Raw genomic sequence first — 15,199 nt, 5'->3', positions numbered from 1 at the left:
TTTTACTCCATAAAGCTTTTTTACCCCAAGAAAGCCTGAGGAACTCCAAGGGCAGCCTAGCAGGACGGTAAATTCAGGGTGCACCAGCAGCAGGAGGGGCAGTGGTGGGTGCCAGCTCCAGCCTGGAAGCAAACATTTATGTTTGTGAGCTGAGCTTTGCTCCTCTTAAAGGGAAGGGAAGTTAGGTGAAAGATGGCCATGTGGACAAGGATACCTCAGGACCTCTACTCTCACAGGGAAAAGCTTCCCAAGTACCAGCAGCCTTTTACAAACCTCCCTAGAACAACTAGGAAAAAAAATGTCAATTGGCAAGTTTTCAGCCTATTTTTTCCCCTCTCCGGCCCAACACATTAGCAAGGGAATCCCCTTGAGAGTCCTTAGACCACAGGGTGAAAGCCACTAAGGCAGACCACCTCCGCGCACATGGTGGCAAGTCTGCCAGGGAGCCCCATGAAGCAGCATTGGACTCAATGAGGAAATTGTGGCCATCGCTTTCTAGGCCAATGTCAGAAAAACCAGAGGTTACTCTTACAGCTGCTCTACCTTCACCACTGACAGCAGCCAAGAACCAAACTCACCACAGGAGAGAACCACACCAAGGGTAACTCCCTGGGACCAGAAAAGTGTCCCTCAGGTCATAAGTTCCATTTAAATATTACGGCGATATCCCAAACTGAGATTATCATTGCTAATTACAAGATCTTTTTATGTAAACATGGAGGGTATTACCATGCATACTTCATCTCTTTTTAATTAAAAGAAATAAGAGGTTCACTGAGAAAAAAAAAAAAAGACATGCTGACAGCTCCTACCCCAAAGCAGACTTTTCTGCAGTGATAATACCCATCAGCCTCCAGACCCACCAAGGAGACTGAACAGGGAATTCAATCAGCATCGGCCTCCCTGGTGCTGAAATGAAGCAGTTGGCACATTATTAATCACACAGGGAGAACATTTGACGAGGAGAAGGAAAGGACCAGACACACAGAGGGGACACACATATGGATTCAAAGCCATGGCTGTGTTACAAACACTTGGGAAAATCACGCAAATCACCAGCTGCAAAATCAAAATACTCTGGAGCTCTGCAAGGGTAAACACATTAGCAATTCTGACCAACATCTACCATACAACCCTCTAGCAACTCTCCCGCACAAAGCCTCATATGCTTTTCCCCATTCAAAACCAGTTGCTGCTCCAACCCGCACAACCTACCCGTGCCAACCAGACTGGGGTACGTCGCAACAAAGCCTCACCAGGAGTTTGTACCCCTTCTGCATCTCAAAGACCCACCCAGGAGCAACTTTGCATGGTGCAGGCTAAAGAGACATGACTTAGGTCACTGAAATAGTCAATGGCTTGACTTGGGTCAAGGATTGACTTGGGTCAAGCCATTCCTGCTGCACCATCCTCCTGCTTCCAGCTGTCCTAAGCATTTCTTCAGCACCGCCAGAGTTTGCCAGTCCTCTCCGATTTCTCATCAACTCTTTTGTCTCCAGGCACACTCCACTGCTCGAGGCAATTAAAACGCATCCCCAGCCAGGACCCATATGGGCCAAGTGAGCCACCAGATGCACCTGCTCCCGCTTGGGGTGAAGGGGTTGCACCCCCAGGCCCCGCAACACCCTTGCATGGCAGGCAGGGTGTGAGCAGCCTCCGCACGCTGCAGAGCCCTGACGGCGAGTGTTCCTGGGAGGAAGGGAGGTGCCGCCAGCTCCGCAGAGCCGCACGCGCAGGAACAGGGGATCTCGCTCGCTTGCTCGCAGATGCACGTACCTGCACCTCTGCCACCTGTGCGCCCCCTCCGCACCTCGCCCCTGACCTGCCGACGCCTGACCCAGCCATGAAGCTGGTCTCTCCGAGGGTGTGCCGCTCCGATGGGGGGCAGCCGGAGCCCGGCGGGCACCTGCTTTGGCAAAGGGTGGGGGCCCGGTGCTCCTCCTTGGGAGCATCACGGGGGCGGTGCGAGTACACAAGGGTGCAGGGGGCTGCAAACTGGGGGTGCAAGGAAGAGGAGGGAGAGGGGATAAAGAGGGCTGCAGCTTGGGGACGTGGGGGGGAGCAGGAGGGCAAGGGGGGCAAGGAAAGGGGGCTGCAGCTTGTGGGGGGAGAAGGGCAGGAGGAGTGCAAAGGGAGCGCAGGAGGAGGAGGGCAGAGCATGGAGGGCAAAAGGGGTGCAAAGGGGATAGAGGGCAAACAGGGTGCAGAGGCTGTGGCTCGGTGGCACCCCACTTCCCCCCCCCTGCTCCCAGCTCGGGGGCCTGTCCGGGGCTGGGGCCGGCAGGCAGCGCCCAGGCAGCAGAGCCATGGCGCGGCCAAGCGAGCAGGTGGGTCCGCGCCACCGCCTCCAAACACCCCCGGGCCCCGTCGCCGCCCACCGGGCTGGGGGTCCCTCCCTCCCCGCCGCCTCCCCCAGGGCACAGCGGGTGGCACCCCCCGCACAGTGGGGGTACAAATTTCCCAGGGGGGTGCAGCCGCCCCGCTAACAGGTAGCGGCAGCGCCGCCGGCCTGCCCCCTCCAAACCGGTGGGTGCTGCCTCCCCCGACGGCACCTCCCACCCCCCTCAGCCCCAGCCCCGTCCCCGGCGGTCACTCACCGGCTCGTCCACCCCGCCAGGCGGGATGCGCGTCCTGGCGAGCGGGGCGCGGAAGTTTAAAGCGGGATAATAATATTATTTGTTTTTTTCTTCCACGGAGGAAAATCAAACAAGACGAGGCGCCCCCCAGGCGAGCGAACCCCCCCCGCCGCTCCGCTCCTCCCCGCCCGGCCCGGTCCCGCCGGGGGCTTCAGCCGCGCGTCGGCCCAGCGGCGAGGCGAAGTTTCCACCGCGGTGGTGGAGGCGCCCCCGGTGTGCCGCGCCCGCCCCGCATTGGCACCGGGCGCCGGGGCGCTCTGCCGCCGCCGCCGCCCGGACAATGTGCGTGCGGGGGGAGCGGAGCGGAGCGGGAGCGCGCCCCGCCGGCGGCCGCGGCACACGCCTAGGCTCCGCGCCCCGCCCAGCCGCCACTCAACGGCCGCCCACCGCCCCTGATAGGTGGCCCCCGCCGCCACCGCCCTCCGGGTGGGCCGCGGCGCCTGTCAATCAGGCGCCACCGCCCGCCCGCCGCGGCCTGGCTGTGGGGCGGTCCCTGGGGCGGCGGCGGCGGGCGCCTGCGAGGGGGGGAGGGCGCCTGGCCGCCGCCTCGTCCCGGTGTGTGGCCCTCGCCGCCTGTGCGCCCTATCTCCCGGGAGCCGCGGTGATCTCGTCGTGCCCCCTCGGGGCCGTGTCTCTGCTTCCTGCCCTGTGACGGCCCCTCCTCAGGAGCTCCCCGCACCCAGGGTGAGGGGAAGGCCTGGCGGCCGCTGCGCTGCATGCACCAGCCGCCGGCCCGCCCGCTCCCCTCATCCCGCCCTTCCCCGCAGTTGCACTGGTGCTCTACCCGCGGGGGGACCGAGAGGCGCCGCGGCTTTCCCGGTAGCCAGCGGGCTGGCAGCAGAAGCTGTCCCGACACGGTGTGCGGGGTAGGAGATCACCTCAACCCTCCGGTTGTTCCGGGGCCTGCGAGCCGCCGCTCGCCTGCCTCCGGCCGGCCGCGGGAACAGCGCTGCTGCCGTCGAAAGGGCACGGCCCTCCAGGTACCGCGTCAGGGAGAGCCCTCGCCCTGCCCTCGCCTTACAGGCAAGGTCCAGCGCCGCACGCCGCAGGTTCCGCCCTGGGCTGAGCTGCCTTTCTCGGCTCCCCACGAAGGCCCGGCAAACAGCGCGTTTTGGGGAAGGAAGACCAGAGACTGCTGAAATGTGGTGTTTATTACCAGTCACAGTCCCTAGCTGATAACCCATAGACTAAACCCAGCTCACAGGGTGCTTTTATCTGGCCCCTGGAAATGCCTAGAAAAATAGACGACTTCAAATTATTTAGGAGCGATTTAGGCCACAGAAGAAAAGACACCTGAATTGGCTCTCTGTAAGACAGCTGGGGTCCAATTAGGCTTAGCAGCAGAGATACACACCGCATGAACAGAATTACTCCAATTATAGGCAAAGGTCCAAGCATGGTAAGAGGCTCTGATCCTATTTGAGTCCCACAAGGAGCACCACTAAATCGGAGCTAGTAAACCTGGATGGACTCAAGCTTCGCTGCATGAATTCAGGTCTGTCAACACAGCACTTCCCATCCTGTCACAGTACGCCTATGATACTGCACATTTTCTGCTGTTAGGCACCGTGATTCCCCTATTACTTTGGAAAGTGAATAGTGGATTGCATAGTCACCTTGTTATCCAGGAGCATGCAGAAGTGATCAAGCTTTGATGCAGAATATGACGCTGAATAAGGTATGCATTCCTGGTACTGGAAAAGCACTGTTCCCTCTGACATACATTTCCAGCACACTGCCACAATTTATTGTTTCCATTAGAAAAGCATCTAGTAATCTGAAAATGGATCTAGAAACCATTGTTCTAGATACTACTCTTGACACATAATAAAAAGAAAGCTCATGCCCTGCAGAGCTTGTAGCAAGAGTAGATTAAGCGAGTTCTAAGGATACCTGTTGAGAGAGTTGTACAGGTTTTTTCAGGTCTCATAGACGTGTTGCACCAGCACAATCAATCAAACCTGCCAGAGCACTTTCTAGAAGCCAGCATGCAAACAGAAGGTCCAAACAAAAAGGCTGAAGCTTTAACCTACCTTGAAACTCTTTGCTTGCTTCTAACAAGCACTCCTGATTCTGAATGACCTCTCAGTTCTCCACAGAAGCAAGGACCGCAGCTCACAGAAATACAGCATCTCTCCTGAGCAAGCCAACAGCAGGAGCAGCAGCACACACGAAGGCAATGAGTTTCTTCACAGGCAGACACACGTACACATGGCGCACCGCCTCTCTGCACTACCTGTCTCATCTTGTTTTAGCCGTTTCTGGTGAGCAGGCAGGGTACTGGAGCATGCAGAAATCTTGGGTTTTGAAGCACCCTGAAAATGGGCTCATATTTTTCAATACCTAGGTGGCCCAGAAGAACTTATCAGGGAGCAAGAACCAAATAGGTAGTGTAATAGACACAGCTAAGGGTGAACCTCAGTTTCATGCTTCTTGGGCTTCTCAGTGACCTACAAGAACCAAGAAACACCAGAAGATGGGACCAAAACTGCCTCTTTTTTGTTCATTCTTCAGTGCCAGATCACATCAGGATATAAGATACCTGAGGACTAATTGTTGTTTGCAGACTGCTGGAAGACAGAGGCATAATCACCTATTGGTGAGTCATAACTATGCAATTACATAGGGGTGATAACACAAACGTGCAAGGACACAGGGAGTGATATAGCTGAAAGATGTCTTCTCCCCCTTTCTATTTTTGGGTAAAAAAAGCAAAATACTGGGACAAGATCCTCAGTTGTTGCAAAGCAGCATAGCTCCATTCCTTTTGGCAAAGCCGGGCAGATTTACACTTGCTGAGGTTATAGCCCGTTCTGTTTGTAAAAAGTCATTCTGCCTGGACAGATTCTTCCTTTCTTTCTCTAAACTTGAATTTAATTCTAGGAAAATGTCTGGCCATCTGAGGCCTCTGGAAGACAGCATCCTCTTTTTTAAACATGGGATGTGCAGTGTCACAGCAACAGCAATGCAAATGCCACCACAAGAAGGTAGTTCAGTCTACTAACTAACTACTCTACTAATTCATCCTGTGATGTCTCCAGCTGGACTGGCAACAAACTCCTCCAGCTACCCACCAGGCATCAGTGCAGCTCCCGTGCTCTATGGCAAACCTCAAAGGCAGGCAAAGAGAAATGCGCAGCTCTCTAGAAATCCTGCAGTGCTACTAAGTATTACAAGCCTTGCTTGACAGGAGAGAAAGGCTAGTCAAACACTGGGCCCACTGGCATGTGGAGCAATAAAAAGGAAATGGAGAGAATGTCAGAAGATCCTTACTGCCGCAGTAATACTGCCAAAACAAAATCTGCAGTGGGGTTGAAAAGCTGTTCCGTCTTTCCCACGCCTTCAGTTTTTCCTGATCGTCTTCACCAAACTGTATGTAGCTTGCAGGTGGGAGGCCATAACTCATGGACATGCTTATCCCATCATGACTTTTTGTAACAGCACTCTAAATTCAGTCTGGGAAGGTAAGTCAGTGGTTTTTGTAGGTGCTGTGGCCCAAAAAATAACTCCTTGATATTGTTGTTCCCTCTTTTACCTCTGCAAGAGGGGAGTCATAGACAAGGCATGAGCTTAGCTCTCCACTGTGTGACATACAAACTTATACCAAGAGCTTAGTTAGTAACTGAACTTGCTCATCAGCTATAGATCAAGGCTATCCCTGACATTTTTGAAACATTAATCTTTTTTAGAGTTATTTCTAGTAGAAACACCCAGGCAATGGCCAAGTTGAACTATTATTTCTTTCCCCCTAAAAAAACCCGAAAGAACATGAAAAGTTCTTCTTGTGATCATCAAAATCATTAGCAAAGTAAATAACAGTATTTTTTTATCTTCACAAGGATATGTGCTTGAATACATCCAGATATACATCATATATTTTTGATATACTGAAGGGTACATCAATTCTCAGCAGACACAGAGGGTAGACTAGTGATGTCAGTTGCTTTTGTTGTTCTGCTTCTCCTGTTACTTTGCCATATCTACAAGTTCACCTGACTTTTAACTATGCAGACTGCTTCCTGGTTCTTTCCATGGCTTTTGAGCTCTCCCTGTGAGCTAGTCCATTTTCCTGGATGCATACTTTTTCTGTGTAACTGAAACTTTCTTGAAGTGTTTGGAAGGAAGACTATATCACTGTGCTCTCTTTAACATTGTCTCTGAGAGTGTACTGAGAAAAGCACAGATCCCTGTGAGTTTTGCTTCCCCACAGTACCATATTCTTCATGGTTTTTTAATTTATTCCTCCTGCAGATACACCAGACTCAAGAAACCTGCAAGTACTTTTCCCATACTGGGATGTTTTTCTTGCTAATCTCTCTCTGAGCTTAGAGGATGAGTAGTGTCATGGCAGAAAGCAAACTGATACGCAATCGACTTTTAAAATTTTGAGTTTTCTAGAGAACGCAAATTGTTTCCTTTTAGTATCTGACAATGCAACACAAGTAACTTGCCATGGCAACCAGCTTATGAAACAGAAAAAAATTTATCATCACAAGGTACTTTGTTGCTATAGCAAGGAAAGAAGCTGAGACCTTATCCTTTTTATTCACTGGTGGGCCATGCATCATCTAGGTAGCAGAACCTGTCGGTAGAAGTTTATGTTAGATTCGATGCAAGTCAGCTGCCTCATGGGCCTGTGATACTTGGATCAAAACTGAAGTGCAGTCAGAAGGAAAGAAGGAAGTGTTCAGAAGAATTGAAACAAGGCTGTATTCTCAGAAATACAAGGCCAAATCCATTTCCGCAGCAAGCTGACGCAACTCTGCAGATGCCAGTAAGGGATGAACCAATTTATTCTGAAATGAATTTGGCTTCCATTCTCTGACAGTCTCCATTCTTCCTCCCCCTCCTTTCTTTTTTTTTTTTTAAGTGGAATAAATCTCTGCAGATCTGGGAGTATTTTGGGGTTACCTGGGACAGAGGATGGAATAGGTTTGCAGAACCTGTCTTCAAACCCATTCTCTTTACAGGGATGCTTCTGGGAAGGGCAGACTCATTGCTACACAGCTTGCTTGTGTTAGTGAGAGTATTTAGAAATGGCAAAGGGAATTGGCTAAGGCCAGAGAGGGGAAACCCTCATAATTATTGCTGTGGGAGGAAATCAAAACTGAGCTTTATTAGCTCAGAGGAGAACAATTTAGAAAACTGTTCTATGTGCAAGTAGTTACAGAAGCGAGTGGAAGTACCCTGTGCTTAAGATAGGCTCATTTGTAAATCTGTAGTGGGTCTAAGGTATACACAAAATGTTTACTTTATTCCCAAGCTGGAAAGTATGCCTTCTGCAGGGTAGTCTTGAAAAGTGAAGGAAAAACTGAAAGTTTCTTAATCCCTAGACTATTGATACGAGCTGCAAGTAACACAGCTCCAACTATGTGATGGAATGAAGTGTATGCTCCCCCTTTCTATTTTAAAAACACTCTCTCCCACTTAAAGTTTAGGCTGTTGATATAGTAATATCAGGCTTGAGAAACACTGGCCAGCCTTCTGAGCTGCCTGGGGGCTTAGCTGAATTTACAGGTAAAATTATTGTGACTCATGGACAATCCTCTTCTATCTTCCTAGTGAGGCTGTAGAGAAAATACTGCTAGATCACAATCCCCAACAACAGGACAACTTGGAAAGCAGCCTTTGAGAGAAGCTCTTAATGTATCAGATAAATCTATGTGGAGATGCAAGGCTAGAGTTTACTCCCGACAATGAATTGTTATACTGTGAGTGACTGACTATAAAAAGACTAGGGGGAAAATCTGAGTCTTCTGCAGCACAAAGAAACCATGAGATAAATTAAAGTCATCTCAAAAAAAACCCAAGCTAAAACTATTCAACACTATAATTTAACACAGTCTCCTAGAAACTGGGAAAAGTCTGTGAGCTAATCCTTTCTGCAGATCACATCAAGAGAGATATAGCCACAAGAGACATCACAGCTGTGAAATTCTGCAAGCATGTACCATCATCCCAAGGGCTTTGGACTCTCAGAGATACCTAAGACTTGGAAGCAGAAGTCCAACTGAGAGACCACACAGAGGAAAAAAGAAGATGGGTCAGTCCTGGTTTCAAAGGGTTTTTTAAGATGGACACTGAATTGGAGAGATCTCCTGCAGTGATCAATCAACAAAAAAAACCCCCTGAAATAATTAATCAACCCTCAATCAATCAACAAAATCTTCCTCTATATCATCTCCAAAAACATCACATTGCTTCAGATGACCCAACCAGTGAGTGGACCCAACCAGTGAGTGGGACCACTTGTTTTTAATCCCCAAAATAATGGCATTAAGATTGGATTAAATTCTACTAAATAGAGTGTTCGGGCCTCTTTGAACCAAACCATTTGAAACATTGCAAAAGATTCTGGGTGGGCAGAGCAAAATCATCAGTCCTGGAGGGTTATCTGATCCAGGACCGGATCTTTCTCATCATGGATTTCCTTTTTGAAATAAGCAAGGAAACCAGGCACCGCCTTGCCAGGTGCCTGGCCCAAGCTCCACCAAAGCTAGAGAGAGGAAAGATTCCTGTTGACTGAAATGAATTCTGCTACCTGTTGGATTTGATCAATTATGAACTGAAAATAGAAACTTGCAGAGAGGAGATGCTCTGGAATCGCAAAAGGGAAAGGCTTTATAATGAGAGCTTGGAAGTGGAAGGAGGTCTGTGTTCCACAGTTTAAAAATACAGACCGATCCCTTTTTTCTATTAAAAAAACCCCAACCCCAACACACACAAAAAAAAAGACGTAACTCAAAGACTGGTCATTTCCACTGAGTCAGCCTCCTTGTAGAGACACCGTAGGAATGAACAATAGTTGTATCTCCCTATACATGATATACAGCAGTTAGTAACGTGAAGCCCTCACCTGAGTGGATGGTGGGATGTCTGGATTTCAGATTTTGCTGGGGGTGGGGGAGAGATGAGATACAGGTCTCTGAGACTGTATTTACAAGCAGTGTCGCTTTCTACAACTGCCTGCTAGTTTCAGTCTGATCTGAAGCACGCTGCCCTCTACAGAAAGTGTCCTGTTTGTTCCTGTGGATGCTTGCCTAAGTCCCCAGCAAATGTTCTTTTTGACTTTTCGTGCTTTTTCCTGGGAGTTATGGCTGGTCATGTGGTGAGTCTAGAGCCTGAGTTACTCAGAAATGACACTGATTCCTTCATGAAATGTCCCCACCTGACCAAGAATGATTGGTAAGGTCCTGTATCTCCTTCCACTCTCTGCTGAGCCTGCCAGTGTAGATCAGCAAAGGGAGGTCTGGTAACGCAGAAATCTGCAGGTTGGGAGCCACCCTGATTTTCCTGGCAGTGGTTCGCTGGCATATGTACAGGAGCTTTTGTTAGCTGTCAGCTTGAATTGGACATCAATCATTCCCTTGGAGCCTGATCCTCAGATCACTGCACTCTGAAGGAGGTTTTCGCCTTTGTCTTCATACAGCAGTAACTCAGGCCTTTGGAAGTTGAAAGCCTTATTTTTTGTTAACAGGCCCTCACAATATTTAGGCCCCATGCAATTTTAATTTTCAAACTCTACAGAAAAGTTTGAACACTTTGCAGCTTGAACGCTACCAGTTTCTTTATGAGACAGTTTGGATCTCTTACCATGCTCTGGGTCATCTTGTCACTTTTGCTGGCAGCAGCCAGATTTCCAGGAGTGGAAACCGGATAAGTTGCTAAGGGATGTCTTGCGCTCTGTGTCATTTCTGCATTCACTGATGTGCAACAGATTTATCTGTGTAGTTCAAGGCCTCTCTGTACCAGATGAGTTTGTACTGAAATCTCAGACCATCCCACATGTTCTCCTGGAGGAGATGCTAAGATTATTCTTATTCTTTTTAAAAGAATCTTCTTACTTCTTCGTCAGCTAATGCTGATTTCCTTCCCCTCAGCATCAAGGAACAATTGCTAACTACATCTGTTTCTTGCAGAAATTTCAAAGCAGTGTTGCGCAGCATGATTCAGGCATGCACACATGGTAGAACTAGGTAGAATTAAAAACATTTGTGTTTATCCAGTTAAACTACTGGTTTCTTTTTCTCTGATTGCTTTTTAATGTACTGGCTGCACATTTTCTCTATCCCTACCACACAGCCCTCCTTCTCATAATCAAACTCAAGCTGCTGAGACTTCTCTTCTGTCAAGTCTTTCACTAAATTCTGGTTTTCCTTCTTCTGTAAGGAGCTGCTCTGAACCTTGGTTCCCACCTTTGCGAGCAAGTAAAGCCGATGCAAAGCAGTACTCACATAAAATGTAGCTACCCTGTAGACTGGACAGGAGGATGGAACCCAGCCTTCCCACCATCTCTCTGCTTCTTGGTGCTCTTGAGCCTCCCATGTACGCTCTAGTCCTGTACCCAACCTTAGTAAAGCTTGCTTATCTGGTCCCTTTCCATTATGGACAGCTGTCTTCCTCTGTGGCACCCTCTTCCTGATGCTCTTGTGGAGCATTTCCAGCTCCTCCTTCATCCCCTTCAGTGATTACCTAAAATCTGCACTGCTATAGTAACAAAGTCCATTGGTGACCTCAGCCTTCATGTTATTTATAGCAAAGGTGCACTCTCCTGCAGTGCAGCTGCTTGCCATCAGAGCTAGAGATCCTGAGTTATACAGCTCCCTGTGAGCTTATGGTGGTAGCAGTATTCCCACATCAACTGAGATTCAGGCTAGATAGTGGAAGATCTCCTTAACAGTTAGGCTATGCTCTTGTGTCACTATCCTATCTAGGCTGTCCTGAGAGACCCCTAGTAATGGTGAGGGCATAGTCCTCCCATGCAAACGCCTTCAAGAGCAGCACAGGGGTAGAAATAATCCCTTCAGTCAGAGAGGTGGCATAGTTGATCTCTCCAGGTTACTTCTACACCTATTTCACACAGATTCTCTTTTTGTTGGCAGTTCCGCCTTTCCTTATTAAAGATCTTTCCCACACTGAAGCCGTAAAGTGGACCACCAGCGTCATTTTTTGTCTGCAGTTCAGTCATCCCCTTTATTCTGCTGCTTCTCCATCAGGGAAGGTGAAATGTAGAAGAGGACCTGCAGACACTTGCATCTTTGCAGGACTGGTGCAGGGCCATCGCATGTTTCTAGGTAACTTTTCAGGCAGGTGTTCATGAGCTCAGTAGTGATGTAAGTGTGTGTGTGTGCACAAATCAGTCAGATACTGTCTGATGGCTTTCAGAAGGCCAATGCTAAACATTTCTGAAGTCAGACCTCCTGCAAGATTCCTAAGCTGAGATGCCCGAATCAGCATGTTGCAGATTTCTTCTCTGGCCTCAGACTCTTGACTTTGCCTTTTCCACTTCCAGTCAGCAGACTTCAGTTGGGGAAATACTGAGGCTAACATACAGAAACACTGATCAGAAATGTTACGTGAATCCAAGTGATTGATGGAATTTCAGCCATTGACTATGAAAACATGAGTAAGCTAATGTTAATCTACAGATGTTGTATTAACACTGAGTGATTTCCCAGTCCTCATTAGCAATATGCTTTGATAAGGGTAGAAGGTGTTAGCTATAGTTTCCTTTCAGTAAGCTGTTTAATCATCGGAGCTTACTGGCAGTGGGATTTGGGAGACTTACACGATCATAAAGTGAATTAAGACTAATACAATACCCTCCCTCTAGCTTCTCTGTGATAGTGCACAGGGAAGGGAATGGGTTCAGAGGTCCTCTGTTCCCCCATTTCAGCAGCACTGATGTGCTCCAGTGAGGACTAACCAGGAAGCTGCTGCCTCCTTAGTCAAGATGTTCCTCGTTTTCAGGAGCACACTTATACCAGCTCTCCTGCAGTGATCAGCACATGCCAGTGAACTTGTTACAGCATGTTCAGCAGCACGTTCTCACTGGCTCACTGAAGTCTGATCCAAAGCTTACTGCAGATATGGGGAAGATTCATGGACTTCTCCAGTGGCCTGGAGTGGCCTCCACTCCACGACTCCGTGGAGGCAAAAATACAACAGCGATAGATACATGGGGGAGAGGACTCTACATTACCACCACATTTCACTCTGAAGGCATGGCAAAAGAGATTCTGCAGCCCAACCCTGTGCATCCCAGAGCAGTAAAATCAACATGAATCCTACTTAATAAGTAATTCAAAAGCACTTTCTGGTTTGTGAATCATCTGCATCCCAGCCTTTCTGAGGATCTTGGGTAATGAGACGAGAACAGTGCAGCTTCTGTGGTCATCTCTACCTGCTCACGGGGCTGCCAACCTTCTCTGTCCCTAATTTCCAGCTGCTCTTTTAAAATGCTTTCTGCCACTGAGCAGTTCTCATCTAGATCTCAGACATGAAGTAATCCTCCTAGATTTTCTAGAAAAAAGCAGACTACCATTAAACCTGTTTTACAGGTGGGTAGGCTGAGCTCCAGTCTGCCTGAGATCACAAAGCCTTATTTAGGGCCAAACTGCCTGGGCTGACACGTTCCCGCAGCAGGGATGACCACCTAAGAGGAATATTAAGCTCCTTCGTTAGAGGAAAAGAGTGCTCAGGCAGAGGAGAGGGCTGGCCACACAGACTCTGTTTATGTACATGCTTCACACATGACTACAAAGCAAATAAACTTCGCTGGCCACATGGCTTGAATCCAGGTGTCCCTCGGATGAAGACGCAAGCATAGGGTAAACTGAAACGCCGTGCTCAGCCCTTTGTGCTGAGCCGTCCAGCAGGTGGGAATGTAAAACTCCGCCTGATTGCTTATGCCTGAGTCACCTCCTTTAGCATTTGTTATTGCCTAGTGTTAGCATGCTGCCTGCTGGATAATAAATGACTTCATTCGCTGCAGCAGTGAGGACACTATTAAAAATTAACCCTGGCAAATAGTCCTGCATATTTTTTTCAGTCAGAGCCAGACAAGAGGGAAGACGAGAGGAGTGCTGTTGAAATCTGATTTGCAGAAAAGGCAAGTGGTGAGTTTTTATTAATGGGATGGTTCAGGCTTCAGTTTAATCACTGCAGTTGTTGGCAATCAATGATCAAAATTCAGAGTGCTTAAGGCACTTGGTAAAGTTAAAAGCAGTGCAAGTATAGAAGACTCAATAGGCATACTGCAGGGGAGGTCAAAGAATGGGATAAATTACATGTCAGCATAGTAATCCCCATTTATGACCTGTTTGCAGAAATAAATGAATTTATCACATGGATGTTATTACCCAATATAAGGAATATGGTCCGTAGATGAAAAACTCTTCAGTTTTGGTTCATGTATTGCACCCTTTTCTCACAGTATCACACTTACAACCGTACCTTATCTATAGCATGCAGAGTATATTTACAGAAATGAAGGGTTTGCATTAAAAATCTGAGGAAATAGATCAGCTGACAGACAAATCCCTCATTTTCTTGGCTTCTCTTGCCTCCAGCACCCACACAGTATCCATCAAATTGTCTTGAGTCAAACCCTCGCAGGCTGCATTTGAAGCTTGGGCAAGGAGCCAGGCAGGCTTAGAGAGCAGAGATCTTTCTGTCTGCATGCACTTTCCACTGTATGTATGCTGCAGTCCAGAGCAGGGGAGCTCAGCTTTAGGCTTAACAAAAAATACCTCCTTACTCCCTTTGTGTCGCTCCAAGAAAGGGATTTGATCTGAAGCCTGCTGATGCTCATATTAACGATCCCGTTGTTGACACAAAAATTGCACCTTGTTCTGAGACGTCATTCAGCTGACTTTGGTATAGCAGCGAGCAGCACACCTCATCCTGAGCCCACGGTTCCTCAGGGCTGTCCCAGAGCCTTGAGCTGCTCCATCCATAGATGGGTCGATACCTGTGGATAGTCTAGATGGTAACATAAGCTGTAATGCCAGGTGCAGTGACTATGCAAGCAGATCTGCCCTCTGGCTGGCATGCTTTTTTCCAGAAACATTATTGTAGCTGTTGATTTCACAAGCTGTACTGCAATATGACGGCACCTATCAAATGGCCTAGCTGAGGTCTGCGTGTTTGTACTGAGTCACCTGCCTGTCTCCATGTGGCAGAGGTATTTTAAATGTCAGGCTTAAGCAGATATTATGCCACAGTAGGGAAGATGATATAAAGTTCCTGCATAAACAGCGTTACAAATTTGCTGGATGAAAGGTACTCAGATGTTGCTATATCCAAGTTGGAGATGTTTCCTACTCTAAGTTGTTTCCTTACCTGTGGCATTTCAGGGACCATGGTTGAAATATTCCTCAGATTAATTCCTGCTTTTTATTTATTTTCTCTCCTTTACCTCTCCATACAGACAGAGCTTTGTGACTAGCCCTAGTCCCTGGCTATCTTGATCAGCCATCTGAGCCCCCAAGCGCCAAATCCCTTCTGCTCCCTGGTCCTGCCCATTGCATTGACAGGGAGTGCACCTCCAGAGCAAGCAGCCCTCGTTCTCATGTATCCGGGACTTGGCCATGCACCATGCCACACAGCAGGAAGGCTTCCAGGCTTATCAGCAGGGTAGGGTGGTCCCAGGGACCTCTGTTTCTCAGCAGCTAAGATGTTTGCCTAACATCATGGTTAAAAAACAGGCATATCAGAAAGTTGTGCTGCAAGTACTAGGGTACTCCCTGAACATATTTCCTAGATAGCTGCTGCATAAATGA

General features: G+C 48.4%; 1 protein-coding gene across 2 annotated transcripts in view; it reads right to left on the bottom strand.

Moving 5' to 3' along the window:
• HRAS (HRas proto-oncogene, GTPase) overlaps positions 1-2,998 on the bottom strand; it is a 43,242-nt gene extending 40,244 nt beyond the window's left edge. Inside the window, exon 1 of one of the 2 annotated variants that reach the window (XM_072865706.1) lies at positions 2,598-2,998. The gene's annotated coding sequence lies outside the window, so the exon portion shown is untranslated. The remainder of the gene's footprint in view (positions 1-2,597) is intronic. The other variant, XM_072865704.1, reaches the window with a different exon arrangement.
• Positions 2,999-15,199: the final 12,201 nt, after the last annotated feature.

Source organism: Ciconia boyciana, chromosome 6 (assembly GCF_034638445.1).
Source record: "Ciconia boyciana chromosome 6, ASM3463844v1, whole genome shotgun sequence".
NCBI classification, from domain to species: domain Eukaryota; kingdom Metazoa; phylum Chordata; class Aves; order Ciconiiformes; family Ciconiidae; genus Ciconia; species Ciconia boyciana.
The sequence above is the reverse complement of the archived record's forward strand: the minus strand, read 5'-3'. Positions and strand labels throughout refer to the sequence as shown.